Source organism: Ictidomys tridecemlineatus, unplaced genomic scaffold (genome assembly GCF_052094955.1).
Source record: "Ictidomys tridecemlineatus isolate mIctTri1 unplaced genomic scaffold, mIctTri1.hap1 Scaffold_51, whole genome shotgun sequence".
Taxonomy (NCBI): Eukaryota; Metazoa; Chordata; class Mammalia; order Rodentia; family Sciuridae; genus Ictidomys; species Ictidomys tridecemlineatus.
This window is the reverse complement of record NW_027523338.1, coordinates 1275538-1288283: the sequence shown is the minus strand read 5'-3', so window position 1 is coordinate 1288283 and position 12746 is coordinate 1275538. Positions and strand designations below refer to the sequence as shown.

Here is a 12746-nt window from a genome sequence, read left to right as displayed (position 1 = left end):
TTACTATAGTCCAAAATATAAAAGCGAAACCTAAAAAATTTGTGGAAAAAATGTAGTAATAAAATTGTGACATTGCTTTAAGCAAATGTCACTTGAATAAGTTGTCTAAAGCAACCCAAAACAGAACAAGCAAGACAAATTGAATATCAAAAGATATTATCTATAAAACAAGGCAGCAAAACTCAAACTAGGAGAAAATATTTTGAAGTTATGAATCTTATAAAAGACATCTCCTGAACATGTTAAAATATTAGAAGTAAATATAACAATTAACTAGAACTAAACGGACAAATATATGAATCCATTGTTTATTAAAGAACCTGTGTACATGACAAACAAGTTTATGTGAAGGAGCTAACATCTATGTCATTAGGAAAACATAAATTGAAATCCAATTAAATTCCTCTATATATCAGTTAGAATGCCCCAAAAATATAAAATCTGAAAATTCTAAAAGGTGAGGAGAATGTGGTAAAACTGGAAATTATACATTGCTGGGGGAAGGGCAAAGTTGTAGAGCACTTTGAATAACACTTCAGCAGCAATTGCTTAGCAAAGACCAATGCAAAGCAATCAGCAATCACATAAGTAATTCTTTTATATACCCACTATTGTAGCATGATAGTCCAATGAACGCATAGATGGATAGATACATTAATCAATCATTCTCCATGATATTTGGGTAAGCAAGTATGTCATTATTATGATCTGTAAGTATTAGAAGCATATAGAGTCCAGAAAATATCTATGCAGAGTGCTATTACATTTATCTTTCATATATACTATTATCATATTTAAATTCAATATTTGTTAAATTTAATTTGTACTTCTCTTTGGTTGCAAGAATCAAAAAAAAAGCCTTGCCATTTATTGAAACAGAAAATTTTAGGCAAAGTTTTTCTTATAAAGAGGGTCAACATGATCATCATTTAGATAAAAGAATATCAGTTAAGTTGTCTGTTAGTGCTAAAATAGATTTAATACTGTTTTATATGTGGACAAACCTAGATTCAGTAGGACTTCTGAAATCCATACCTTCTAAAAATCATAAAATAAATTGAAAAGTCCCCTTGGAGTCATAAATAATATTGAAATGGCACTAGTGTATAAAAGGACTTGTATGGTTGATCTTGTACCAACATAATATCACATTTCAGATTTTTTGATGTTTCTCATACAGAGGAGAAAAGATTTGTGTTTCTTTTTTACACTTAGACATAACCTTCTTCTGTGGCCCATTCAATATTTTATTTTTGAACTCAGTTTTGAGTAACAGGCATATACCAGCATGTTGGGGTTCCTGTTTTCAAGGACATGACATTTTGTGAGTCTTGTTTAGAGTCCAGGCCAGCAGTTTTGTGAAATATAGTCTTTCATTTCTGGGTCACTGGTTGGAATTGGGATCATTAGTGAAGTAACCGTTAAGGTCTACCTGAGAAAAATTCTTCAGTCAAACACATTTCTATTGAATAGAAGAAAAGGGAAGACCAACACAGGTCCCCGTCACCCTAGTGAATGCTCATCAGTAACTGCCATTCCTTTCATTAGTCTTACTACAGCTATCAAACTCTAGCTGTCTCACCACACCATAAACAACATCTGCCCAGCTTTATTATGTGATAGAAATGCACAACGGTATGTCTGATTTCCTCATGAGATTTAATTTTAAGGGAATCACAATCCACAATGAAAGTATACATTTAAGTAAATGAAAGTTTTTAGGAGAAGTGACAGATGAAACCATTAAGCATAACAATAAAAGAAGATAGAAATGATGATTCTCAGTTAAAAGTATTCAAATTATTGAGTTCTTTTTTTTAGAGAGAGAGAGAGAGAGAGAGAGAGAGAGAGAGAGAGAGAGAAGAGAGAGAGAATTTTTTAATATTTATTTTTTAGTTTTCGGCGGACACAACATCCTTGTATGTGGTGCTGAGGATGGAACCCGGGCCACACGCATGCCAGGCGAGCGCGCTACTGCTTGAGCCACATCCCCAGCCCCAAATGTACAGTGTTTTTCGTATTCTAGAAGTATGCAAAGAGAAAAAAATGCAGAAGTAATTAAAGTATACACAGGAGAAGAATGTTGACACGAAAAGACCTTAGATTCTTTTATTCACAAATATTTGGCTATTGAGGATTATTTATATGGGTCGTAATGTATTACTGACTGAGAAGTTAATGTTTACATCAATTATATCTAGATTTAACTATCTATATATAAAAACAAGTGTATATTTTACTCAATGTGTTGAAAGGAATATTGAGTTTTACTTACATTTAACTTACGTTCTCACAAAAAGTAAATAAGACAGAGAACCAAAATCTCCACTTTGTATTAGGCTCATCCTATAGTATCTTAGTTCTTACTGCAGGAAAAATAAAACAATGATTAAAAATTAACCTAACTATTAACTAAACTTATTCAGTAATTTTGAACCCTAGGAAGAGAATTTTATTATCTACAGAGAAATAGGAAAGCAACATTTCCATGAGAAATTGAATATATAAATGAATGTCAATAAGTAATGGATTTTGAAGACACCAAATTGTAAACAGAAATTAATAAATGTATTCTGCGTGGTTAAAAATGATAAACTGCTTAATTTCCATTTAAGTTTTTCTCTTTTTGGAAAATATTTAAAAATCTATATACATTCAAAGAAAATTGCAAAGCTTTTAACAAAATCTTCTGTTGTATTTTTAGGTCCAGATGTATAAGAGAAAGAGAAAAAAAAAAGAAGCCTATTTCATAAGGTAAACCACTTCATATGGACAGAAGAAATTCTTACTTTACAAATTGGATAAAAAATAGCCAGAGGGTCATGAAGGTTTTAAAATGTAAATTTTAAAAACCTCACTATAGTGTTTTTATTAAGAATGGAAGCATAACTCAGGAAAATGGCCATCCTGACCTATAGAGGAAATGTAGCCCAGAAGAGGCGTGGCCTTGAGCAGGGCCGTGGTAGTGTCAGTGTGCTGCCTTATAAGCTGTGTGGTCTTGGACCAATGGTTTCATTCCTCTGTGCCTCATTTCCTCATTTATAAAATGAATACAATAACACCTAGATCTTTGGTTAATGAAAAATCAGAGTGTGTGTGAGGAGGGGGTTAGAAAATAAAGATTTTCATGAGAACAACAAAGAAAAACTACTAACCCACTTGAATCCAATGTATGAAATAAGATATGTCAAGAGCTATGTAATGTTTTGAACAACCAATAAAAAAAATTAAAAAAAAAGAAAAAACTACTTCAATATTTGACAACAACCATGGCTTTAAAAAGTACTTTGCATATTGTTGCAAGAAAAGGCAACGTGGCACTTTGCCTTATCATGTATCCCATAATTAGCAATGAGAATTTAGTTACTAGCTCATAAAATTCAAAAAATTTTAATTTAAGTGTATTGATGCTGAGGCTAAAATTTGAAATACTTTGATATTTGGTTTTATGTATTTCACTGAGTCTTTGATATGGTTTTCCCACCAGAAGCTTTTGTTTAGTGTCCTTGCTGCTCAAAATAGACATAGTCAAGTAGATTGAATGGTAAATGGTTGATAGTAAATGCTTGATTTGTCTCTGGTTGCTGTTACTGGTGTTGTAGTTTCTTTCAGAAGCTTTCAGTAGTTTGGTAGTAAAAATGCACTATCAAGAGACTTCTGCTGGTTCCTTTTTTCTTCTTTTTGAATTTCTTTCTGTTTTCTCAAAGCTTTCTCTTTTTTAACGTAATTTTCTCAAAAATAAGCAGGAATTTTTTCTTAAGAAATCTTCCCTGTGAATCTCAGAAACTAATCGATGGAAAGACACTTCAGAAACATTACTTGACAAGTCTTAGTTTCTGCTTTCTGATCTGTGATTGAAATATTGCCTTGTGTTACCTATTTTCAATTAACATGTGGACACTCTTTAGACTTCCCATTGAGTTTTGACAGCCTTGTTCTAGAACGCATACAAAATGATGTTAGCCCAATTATGTATAGAGAGGGATGAAAAAAAGTATTATAGAAAAATTTTATGAACTAATTCATGAAACAATGCTGCTGACAAGCATAATTATTCAGAAAGGGCAAGAAAAAGATGTTCCCTTAAGTTCTTTTTTTTTTTGCATTATTTCCAACTAAAACAATGAAGTTCACAATTCTGAAGGTTTTCTATCTTGTTTTAGAAAATTGTTTCTAAAACAAGATAGAAAATAGGAAATATGCATTTGTTTTTCAGACCTAGAGTCACAATTATATTTAAAAACTATGGAAAATATATATTTTCACAGATTGACCTTCCCAAGGACTCTCAAATAGCTCTAGGAATGTAATATTCTTTATCCACTCTACAGCTTATTTACAACTAATCAGTCTCATGAAAGAGGTGCCTGCTTCAACCAGTTATTCTGTGCTTTCTGAAATAACATTTGTCACTTAAAATTTTGCAAAGCCAGTGTTCCTTAACACTGGCTCCAAGATATTAAGAATAAGTACTTTTAATATATCTTCAATTAAATTGAAAAAGTCCCAGATTTTTCTTATAACAAGAAAGTAGATGCTTTTTTTTTGTCCCCACTGAAATTGGCATGTCAGATTCTATGCTATCTTCAGGATAATAATAGTTGAATTCAAAGACAACTCACAATTTTTAAATGAGAATATTTAATGTCTGCTGCATGAAAACTACTTGAAGAAACACGTTTTGTTTTGCTTTTTCTTTCCTTTCTTTCCTTTTTCTTTTCATGTATAGTAGGTACTTGATAAACATTTTAGTTCTTTGTGGGCAAAAATCATAGAATGAAGGTTTGAATTTGGTTCTTTAGCATTTTATCTTTCCTAAGCTCAAATCTGGTTGTGTTTTTTTTAAAGAAAGAGTGAGAGAGAGAGAGAGAGAGAGAGAGAGAGAGAGAGAGAGAGAGAGAGAGAGAGAGAGAATTTTAATATTTATTTCTTAGTTTTTCGGCGGACACAACATTTGTTTGTATGTGGTGCTAAGGATTGAACCAGGCGGGCTGAACGCATGCTACCGCTTGAGCCACACCCCCAACCCCTGGTTGTGTTTGTTCCCAGTTTAAAACAGCTTTTATTGTAGAAGTAAGTGACTCATACCCTTGAAGCTATACTTTATCACTGTATATGCTTCGTGAGCATTCTGAGAGATTATTATAAGTCAATTATCCCTTGAACTATTGTTTTCTTAAGCATGGGCCCTCAATATTTAAAACAACATAACAAAAGATATGTTTGCCAGCCTGGCTGGAAATAATTAAATTTTTTTCCTTATTAATCAAAATGTACATTGAGACTTGTGTCCACATGGATTTGGGGCAGGGAAGAGGCCGCATTTGAAATTCTTTAATTGATTTTCCCTCATTGATTCTCCAATGTTATCTCCCTCTGTATTTATGCTCCTTGTTATCATGATGGATGATTCAGGGAAAGATTGGTACCAAGCAGATAATACTCCTTGAAATGGTGCTATTTGCATTTTTCATAGCACTCATCATTATTTATTTGTATGTCATTAAGTTTTTTTACTTCCTGGTATCAATATTTAGAAAGAAATTTTCTAAAAATTATTATTACTACTAGTGACTTATCTGAGTAAACAGCTGTTATACCTGATGGGAAAATAGAACACCAAGGTTATCTGCCCTGCCCTTGTCACAACACATACAGGTGGTTTACTTCATCACTGTCACTTCTCAGGTGACCACTGTGACAGAAAATGCTTACCCAAGGGATTTCTGAACAGCATGGGTTTAGAGACTTCTGCAACCTAAGTGTATAATGAGAATAGTAGAGTTTATAACTCTTTTTGACAACCCCTAAAGAATATCAAGGACTGAAAGGCAGAAAGAAGAGATTATAGAAATAAGAGAAACTAAAGAAAAATATGCAGTAAGATTTCCCAGAAGGCTACTGTGAATAAACACAGCAAAAAACTAAAGCCATAAAATTATTGGATTACAATGTATTATTTTTATATTATTGAAAATTTCCTCCAAAAACAAAACAAAACAGGATCCTGGAAATGTCTAGGACTCAGTATAACAAAACATATCAGACTTCTAAATAGGAAAAAAATATATTTGAATAAAAAATATCTTGTGAAATGTAATGAACCTTGATACTCAGAAAAACTTAGTGTTGCAAAAATATCAATTCTAGAAAACCAATGTAGTTTCAGTCAAAACATCAGTGTGTGTGTGTGTGTGTGTGTGTATGTGTGTGTGTGTGTGTGTGTGTGTGTGTGTGTGTGTGTGTGTTGAGAGAGCTGGCAAGCTGATCTTAATATTTATATTAAAAAGCAAAAGTCCAATACACCTACAGGCATTCTTCAGGAATAAACTTGGAAATTTCTATGGACATTTATTAAGACATAAGTAAAATGATAATAATTAAAACACCATGGCCTTATCACAAAGATAAAAACTAGATCGAAGTAAAAATAGATCTGGAAAAGAATACTACATATAAAAACCTATACCGACATCAGATAGTAGTCAAAAGTATCTCTGCTGTACAAAGCGGAAAATACAGTATTTCTAAAAACTTAAGTTTGATCATTTTATCACCCCATCCAGAAAATGAATTGTGGGTGAATAAAGTACAAAAGAGAGAGTACAGTTTGTAGAAGATAATATATGATGTCAACTTCATGACCTAGAGTACAGTTTTTAAAAAGAATATAACAAATGCAAATAATAAAGGAGAAAAATGTTTTAATTGAATTATATTGCTGTTGAGAATTTTTTTGCTGAGAAGACACAAAGGAAATAACTGAAGTGGAAAAAGAATAGAATGGGAAAGATGTCCATGTTAATACATATACATATATATGATAAATGATAAATATTCTTAGTATATAGAGAGCTAATACAAACCACAGAAAATAGAAAAAGCTGTAGAATAAAGAAATTTTATACAGAGAGTTTATAAGGTTGAATATATAACTAAGAAATCAATATGAATAAAATATTCAAATTTTTCTGTTGTTAGAGATACAAAACATAAAACCCCACACTCACTAGAAAAACTGAAATGAGACCTTCTAACCATTTAAAGTGGTAATGAGAATGTGGAATAAACTGAGCTCCCTGAATCTGTTAGTGAGACTGTAAATGGTACAACCACTTTGAAAAACTAGCAGTCCACTTATACTGAACTTATGCATAATTTTGATCCAGTAATTTTTCTCCTGGTTACCACACACCCAAAAGAAAGGCATAATATGTTCATACCCCAACTGTATATAAGAATGTTCAGAAGAGCAGAATTACTAATATACAAAATCTAGAAACATCCAAATGCTCACAAAATGTCCATCAAGGTCAGAATGGATAAATGAATTGTGGTATATTCACTCAATAAAACATTATACAATAAGAAGAAAAACATTATAATTATATACAAATATATGTATGAATCCCAAAAGCATAATTTTAGCAAAAGAAATACATTAAAGAATAAATATTATATTGTTCTTTATGTAACCATAGGCGGTTAGAAATGAGAGATTATTTACTTGAAAGCAGCACTTTTTTTCAAGGGTTCAGAGGAGTCTTCTGAGGTGATGAAAATTCTTCGTTTATAAATTTTGGTACTAAAGATGAGCTCATTTATCATAAACTGAAACCATGTACGTATGAATCTCTGCTCTTTTTCTTGCATGCATGTTACAGTATTAATTTAAAAGATTGGAAAAATATTCCTAAAGTGTGTTTAGAGTATAATTTAACATGCAATTTTAAAGAATGAGCACTTATTGATTTAAGATAATGTGTAATGAATTCTATCTATATGTAATGAACCAGGTAGAGAAACAAGCTTGTCTGAATTGAACTATTTATTCTTCAGGGCAGACAGGCACATCTCTCCTATGGGAGAGGTGCCTACAAGTTGGGATGTGTGAAGCGCCATTACCTTTCTCCTCTCACTTATTGGCCTTGCTGGAAGAATATTTTAATGACACCACTCTTTTTTTCCAGGCAGTATCACTGTCCTTCCTGTACCCTTTTTAAGATATGATTGCATATTACTCCACTTGCTTCTTTTCAGTCAGTGGATACTAAGTTCTGTGAAGTCTACCTTCCAATGGTTTTGGCTCTTTTCTCCATTCTTATCACTATTCTCTTCCTTCAAACTCTCTGTAATTATTTCTTAATCCCCACTACCTGATCATGTTTTATTGAAACACAGATTAATGCAGTCTGGCTGGGCAAAATTACTGGGGAGGGGTGGTGGCAGGGTAGTGACAAGCAACTTGTGAAGATTGGTACAGTGGGAGCCACTTTATTGTAGGACAGCAAAGGTATATATACATAACTGAATACACAACTTGACTCAATTTAGCATCATCCAATTACAGCAATCAGTCATTAAGGATGGAATCCTCATCAGCTTAATAATTATACACAGCTTAACTTAATTGACATAATCTAGACACAGCAGTCAGTCATTAAGGAATCTCCATCATCTTAACCGCTCACTGCCATTACTTCTCAAACCACTCCTCCTGGCAAAGTGTCAGGTGCCACCTTGACTTGTCTGTGATCCTCAACAGATTAAATTATACAGCCTCCTCTAGCAAAACAAAATAAGAGTCAAATTTTATTGATTTTTCCTTTATAGGGAAAAATAATCATTTTGGACCATTTTCTATATTTTAAGCAACCATGTTACTCATTTCTATATTTTTTCTACTGATTTTTCACCTGATTATTTATAACAATTTACTCCTATTTGAATGAATTTCCATTATTCCAAAAATTGAAATACTATCACCACAGGTTTTACATCCATTTTCTTCTTTCTTCCTCCTTCTGCAACTTAGGGACACCCCCATACTCTTCCTTTGGACTGGCATACATTAAACACAAGGGAGGATTCCAGTCTTAAAAAAGTAAGTCCAGGATTCCTTCTGCTTGACCTTAGATGGCAACAGATTTCCCTGATCTTTTATAATCTCTGTTTCTTCTGGGACTGGATATTTCAAGTTCTCTTTCTTTCTTTCTCTACAGTGTTTGCACGTGTTGCTTACTTCATCTTCTTAGCCACTGGTTTGGAATGTTCTCTGAAGTTCCAGTCTCCTTCACAATATATACTTTCAATGAGATGCCAATCAACATAATAGCTATTATACAAAATTTACATTGTGAGAAAATTGAATTTTGTATCTTGATCTAAAAAAAATTATTAAATTGTTGAATAAGATGGAGCATGTTTTAGTCAGCTTTTTCTCTGCTGTGACTAAATAATCTGACCAGCTCAACTGTAGGAGAGGAAAAGTTTATTTGAGGGCTCACTGTTTCAGAGGCCTTAGTCCGGAGGAGACTGGATCCATTCCTTGGGGCTTGAGGTGAGACAGAACAATGGCAGAAGAGTGTGGCAGAGGGAACAGCTCACCTCACGGTGATTGTGAAACAGAGACACTCCAGTTCCAGATACAAAATATATACTCGTTAACCATGCCCCCAATTAACCACGTCCTCCAGCTACACCTGCCTCTAGTACCACTCAGTTAATCCCACCAGGGATTAATTCACTGATTGGGTTGACTCCCACAATCCAATCATTTCTACTCTGAACCTTCTTGCATTGTCTCACATGTGAGTTTTGCAGGGGACATCTCATATCCAAAACAGAACTCTTGAACTCTATCCAGATTTTTTTAAATTGTCATTAGGTAATCCCCTTAGAATAAGTCTATAATTAACTATAAAACATTCAAAAACTCATCATAACTATTTATTTATACCCAAAATTTGCCAATAAGTTTATCACAGTAAATTCATATAAATCTTCTCTCCCCCCCCAAAAAAAACCCAATGAGAAAAGAAAATTATTGCTACGATAATCTCAATGAATGATACTTAGAATCTGGTTATGTTTGCTAAGTACCCCCACAAATCATATAAATAGCATATATTGGGAGAGAATTTGAATATGAGGGCATTTTTAATACTGGATTTTACAAATTTCTCCTTGGGAAAATCATGATATTTATGGTGTATCTTCCATCACCTTTCTTATTCCCATGAATCTTTAAAGCAAGTGGTATCTCTCTACCTGAAGTCATTTCTATAATTCTTTGGTCCTGAGATCTAATGCACCTCAGCTAGAAAACATAACTTCATTTAAAAGTATGTGGTCACTTTCAAGCCCCCTCCAATCATGTATTTCACTTCCAAAACTATTTTCGAATTATCCTGTTCTTCCAGGTTGAAGATTATCTTCTTAATTAGAAAACACAGAACCTAAACAGATGGACGTATTGATTTTTTTAACCTTATCTTCCATCTGTTCAAATATTGACTATCTACTGGAGTTACCCATTTCTTATTTTTCCTTTATGTTTCAAACAAAATGGAAAAAAAAATGTGCTTAGTTCTTCACGTTTCTGTGCTCACTTAACAATTCTGACAAAATTATTATAGGGTTATATTTCCTTTTGCTTCTAAGTTTTCCATTACAATTGTTCTTTCAAAATCTGTACTATTATACTGTAGCCTGCCTACTTACCTTCATTTGCTTGTAAGCATGCACCCATTATGTAATTTGTTGGTAATGTGCCTTCTCTGTTTGGCCTGCCTATAAAAAGTGCCTATGGATGACTTGAGGGATGGCACCGACAGCTAGGCACTGGCAATTGTCTACATTTACCTCCAAATAAAACATGTGTACTATCCCAACTCTTATGGTTTAGCTGGAGTGTCTCCCGAAAGCTCATGTGTGAGACAATGCAAGAAGGCATGGAGGAGAAATGACTAGATTACAGCCTTAGCCCAATCAGATAATTAATTCCTGAATGGATTAACTGGAGTTGTAAGGATATGGCTGGAGAGATGGGAATTGGGACTTGGCTTTGGGGTATATATTTGTATCTTTTGAGTGGAGACCTCTCTCTAAGCCTCCTGGTCACCATGATGTGAGCTGTTTCCCTCTGTTACACTCTCCTGCCATTGATGCTCAGCCTCCCGTCAAGCCCCAAGGAATGAGGGAAGCCTTCTATGGACTAAGACTTTTGAAACCATGAGCTCTCAAATAAACCCTTTTTCCTCTACAATTGTACTGTGGGTCCTTTAGTCACAGCTGTGAAAAAGCTGACTAAAACACCAACTGTGCCTCACATCTTCTTTCAACTACAGGAGCCCAAACTTGGTTTCCTGGATTTGAGCCTCTGGTTGACATTATGTCTTACACAGGGAATAAAGTAGAGATGGGTGGTCTGTGCACTTCAATTTCCTCTGAGGAAGAGATGTATTTAATCATTTCCAGGCAATTTTCCATGTGACTGGAATAGATCAAAGAGCACAAAAAAAGTCCTAGTTCTCATGTAGCTTACATTTTTGATGCACTGAAGGAAAGAATGATGATTTCATAGAAAGTGGACTGTATTTTAGTGTTCACTTATCTTTATAAAATTTAACAGAGAAGCATGTTTCACAACCAAGATTCATTAGTACTGATTAATAATGATTTTATGTCATATATTCTATAGACTGTCTTGAGCTATTAATCAACTACAAAGTATGTGTTTCAATTAAACATAATGATTTAACAGATGTCCAAATAATATTAGAATCCATATGAAGGAAGTGAGTTATTTAGAACCATTAGTTCATATTGGAATCCAAATGAATAAAATCACCATACCACTTCAACCTCACATCAGGAAAATGATTGCATAGAAATATTTCTAACAAGTTTGGTTCTCTGGGATGCCCCAGAACAGAATTTAAATATTAAATGTGAATTTGAAAGGATAGCATAGGTAAACACAATTATGTGAGAAAATTTTCAAGGCAAATAGGTTTTGATCAACTCTGAGAACGCTAAGAACATGAATAAATATTTGTATAACTGTATGCACTGAAGCATTAAATCATTTATTATCCCTATTGATTTGTTTGACATAAGCAGTAGATATTGATATGTTAGCCATTTATAGTTTTGAAGCCCTGTGCCCTTCTTGGGAAATTAGGAACTTTGGAAATGGAAATACAGCAATGAAGAATGAATGGGCAGAAAAAACCATTCTCAAATGATTGAGTATAGTCTTTCACTTTTCAGGCATTTTTTGCAACACATAAAGCTTTCAAACTCAGGAAGTTATACAAGCATGCATATGTCATGCAGCCTTTAACATAAATATAATCAGAATGATTTGATTTTTATTTAAATGTTATTAAAATTTGATTAAAATTATCTAAGGCAATTTATTGCTCTGATAGTTCTAAAATCCCATTTGTTAAAGTGTACTTTTTCTGAAGAAGTAATTTAATTTTCAACCTGATATTTCAGTTCATTAATTATCGTATTTTCAAAAATGAAGTTTTTTTTTTTTTTATAAACATACTGATGTGATCATATTTAGGAGCACAGACTAACAGCTGGTGGACAATAATTCCTTTCCTACTTTTCAAAATTAGTCATTCCTGTATTTAAGTACTAAAACCTAGTATTTCATGACAAATTTCCATAGAACAGAGTAAAACTAAATTATATTGGTCATATTTAAATATTTTTCTCCTTTTACTTTTATATTTATTAGGCTTCATAAAATATGTTAATAACATGTGAAATTTTTTTTATTCACAGAACTTTCTTTTCTCTTACATCAGGCTAGTAAACTTCCACCACCTCACTGAAGAAATACTTGTCATCAGACTTACAAAGTTCTCAGTGTATATTGTTCATTAAAATCACATTTACTATAACATTCAAATTTTGTTTTGGTTTTCTTTTCCTGGCAATTTCTTCAT

General features: G+C 33.0%; 1 protein-coding gene across 3 annotated transcripts in view; it reads left to right on the top strand.

The window, feature by feature from the left end:
- Window positions 1-12746, top strand: part of LOC144373839 (uncharacterized) — an 89280-nt gene that overhangs the window by 19995 nt on the left and 56539 nt on the right. For 2 of the 3 annotated variants that reach the window (XR_013433378.1, XM_078036803.1), the window contains exon 2: window positions 2705-2754. The gene's annotated coding sequence lies outside the window, so the exon portion shown is untranslated. Of the gene's footprint in view, window positions 1-2704; window positions 2755-8815; window positions 8885-9002; window positions 12685-12746 lie in introns of those variants that run through there. The other variant, XR_013433377.1, reaches the window with a different exon arrangement.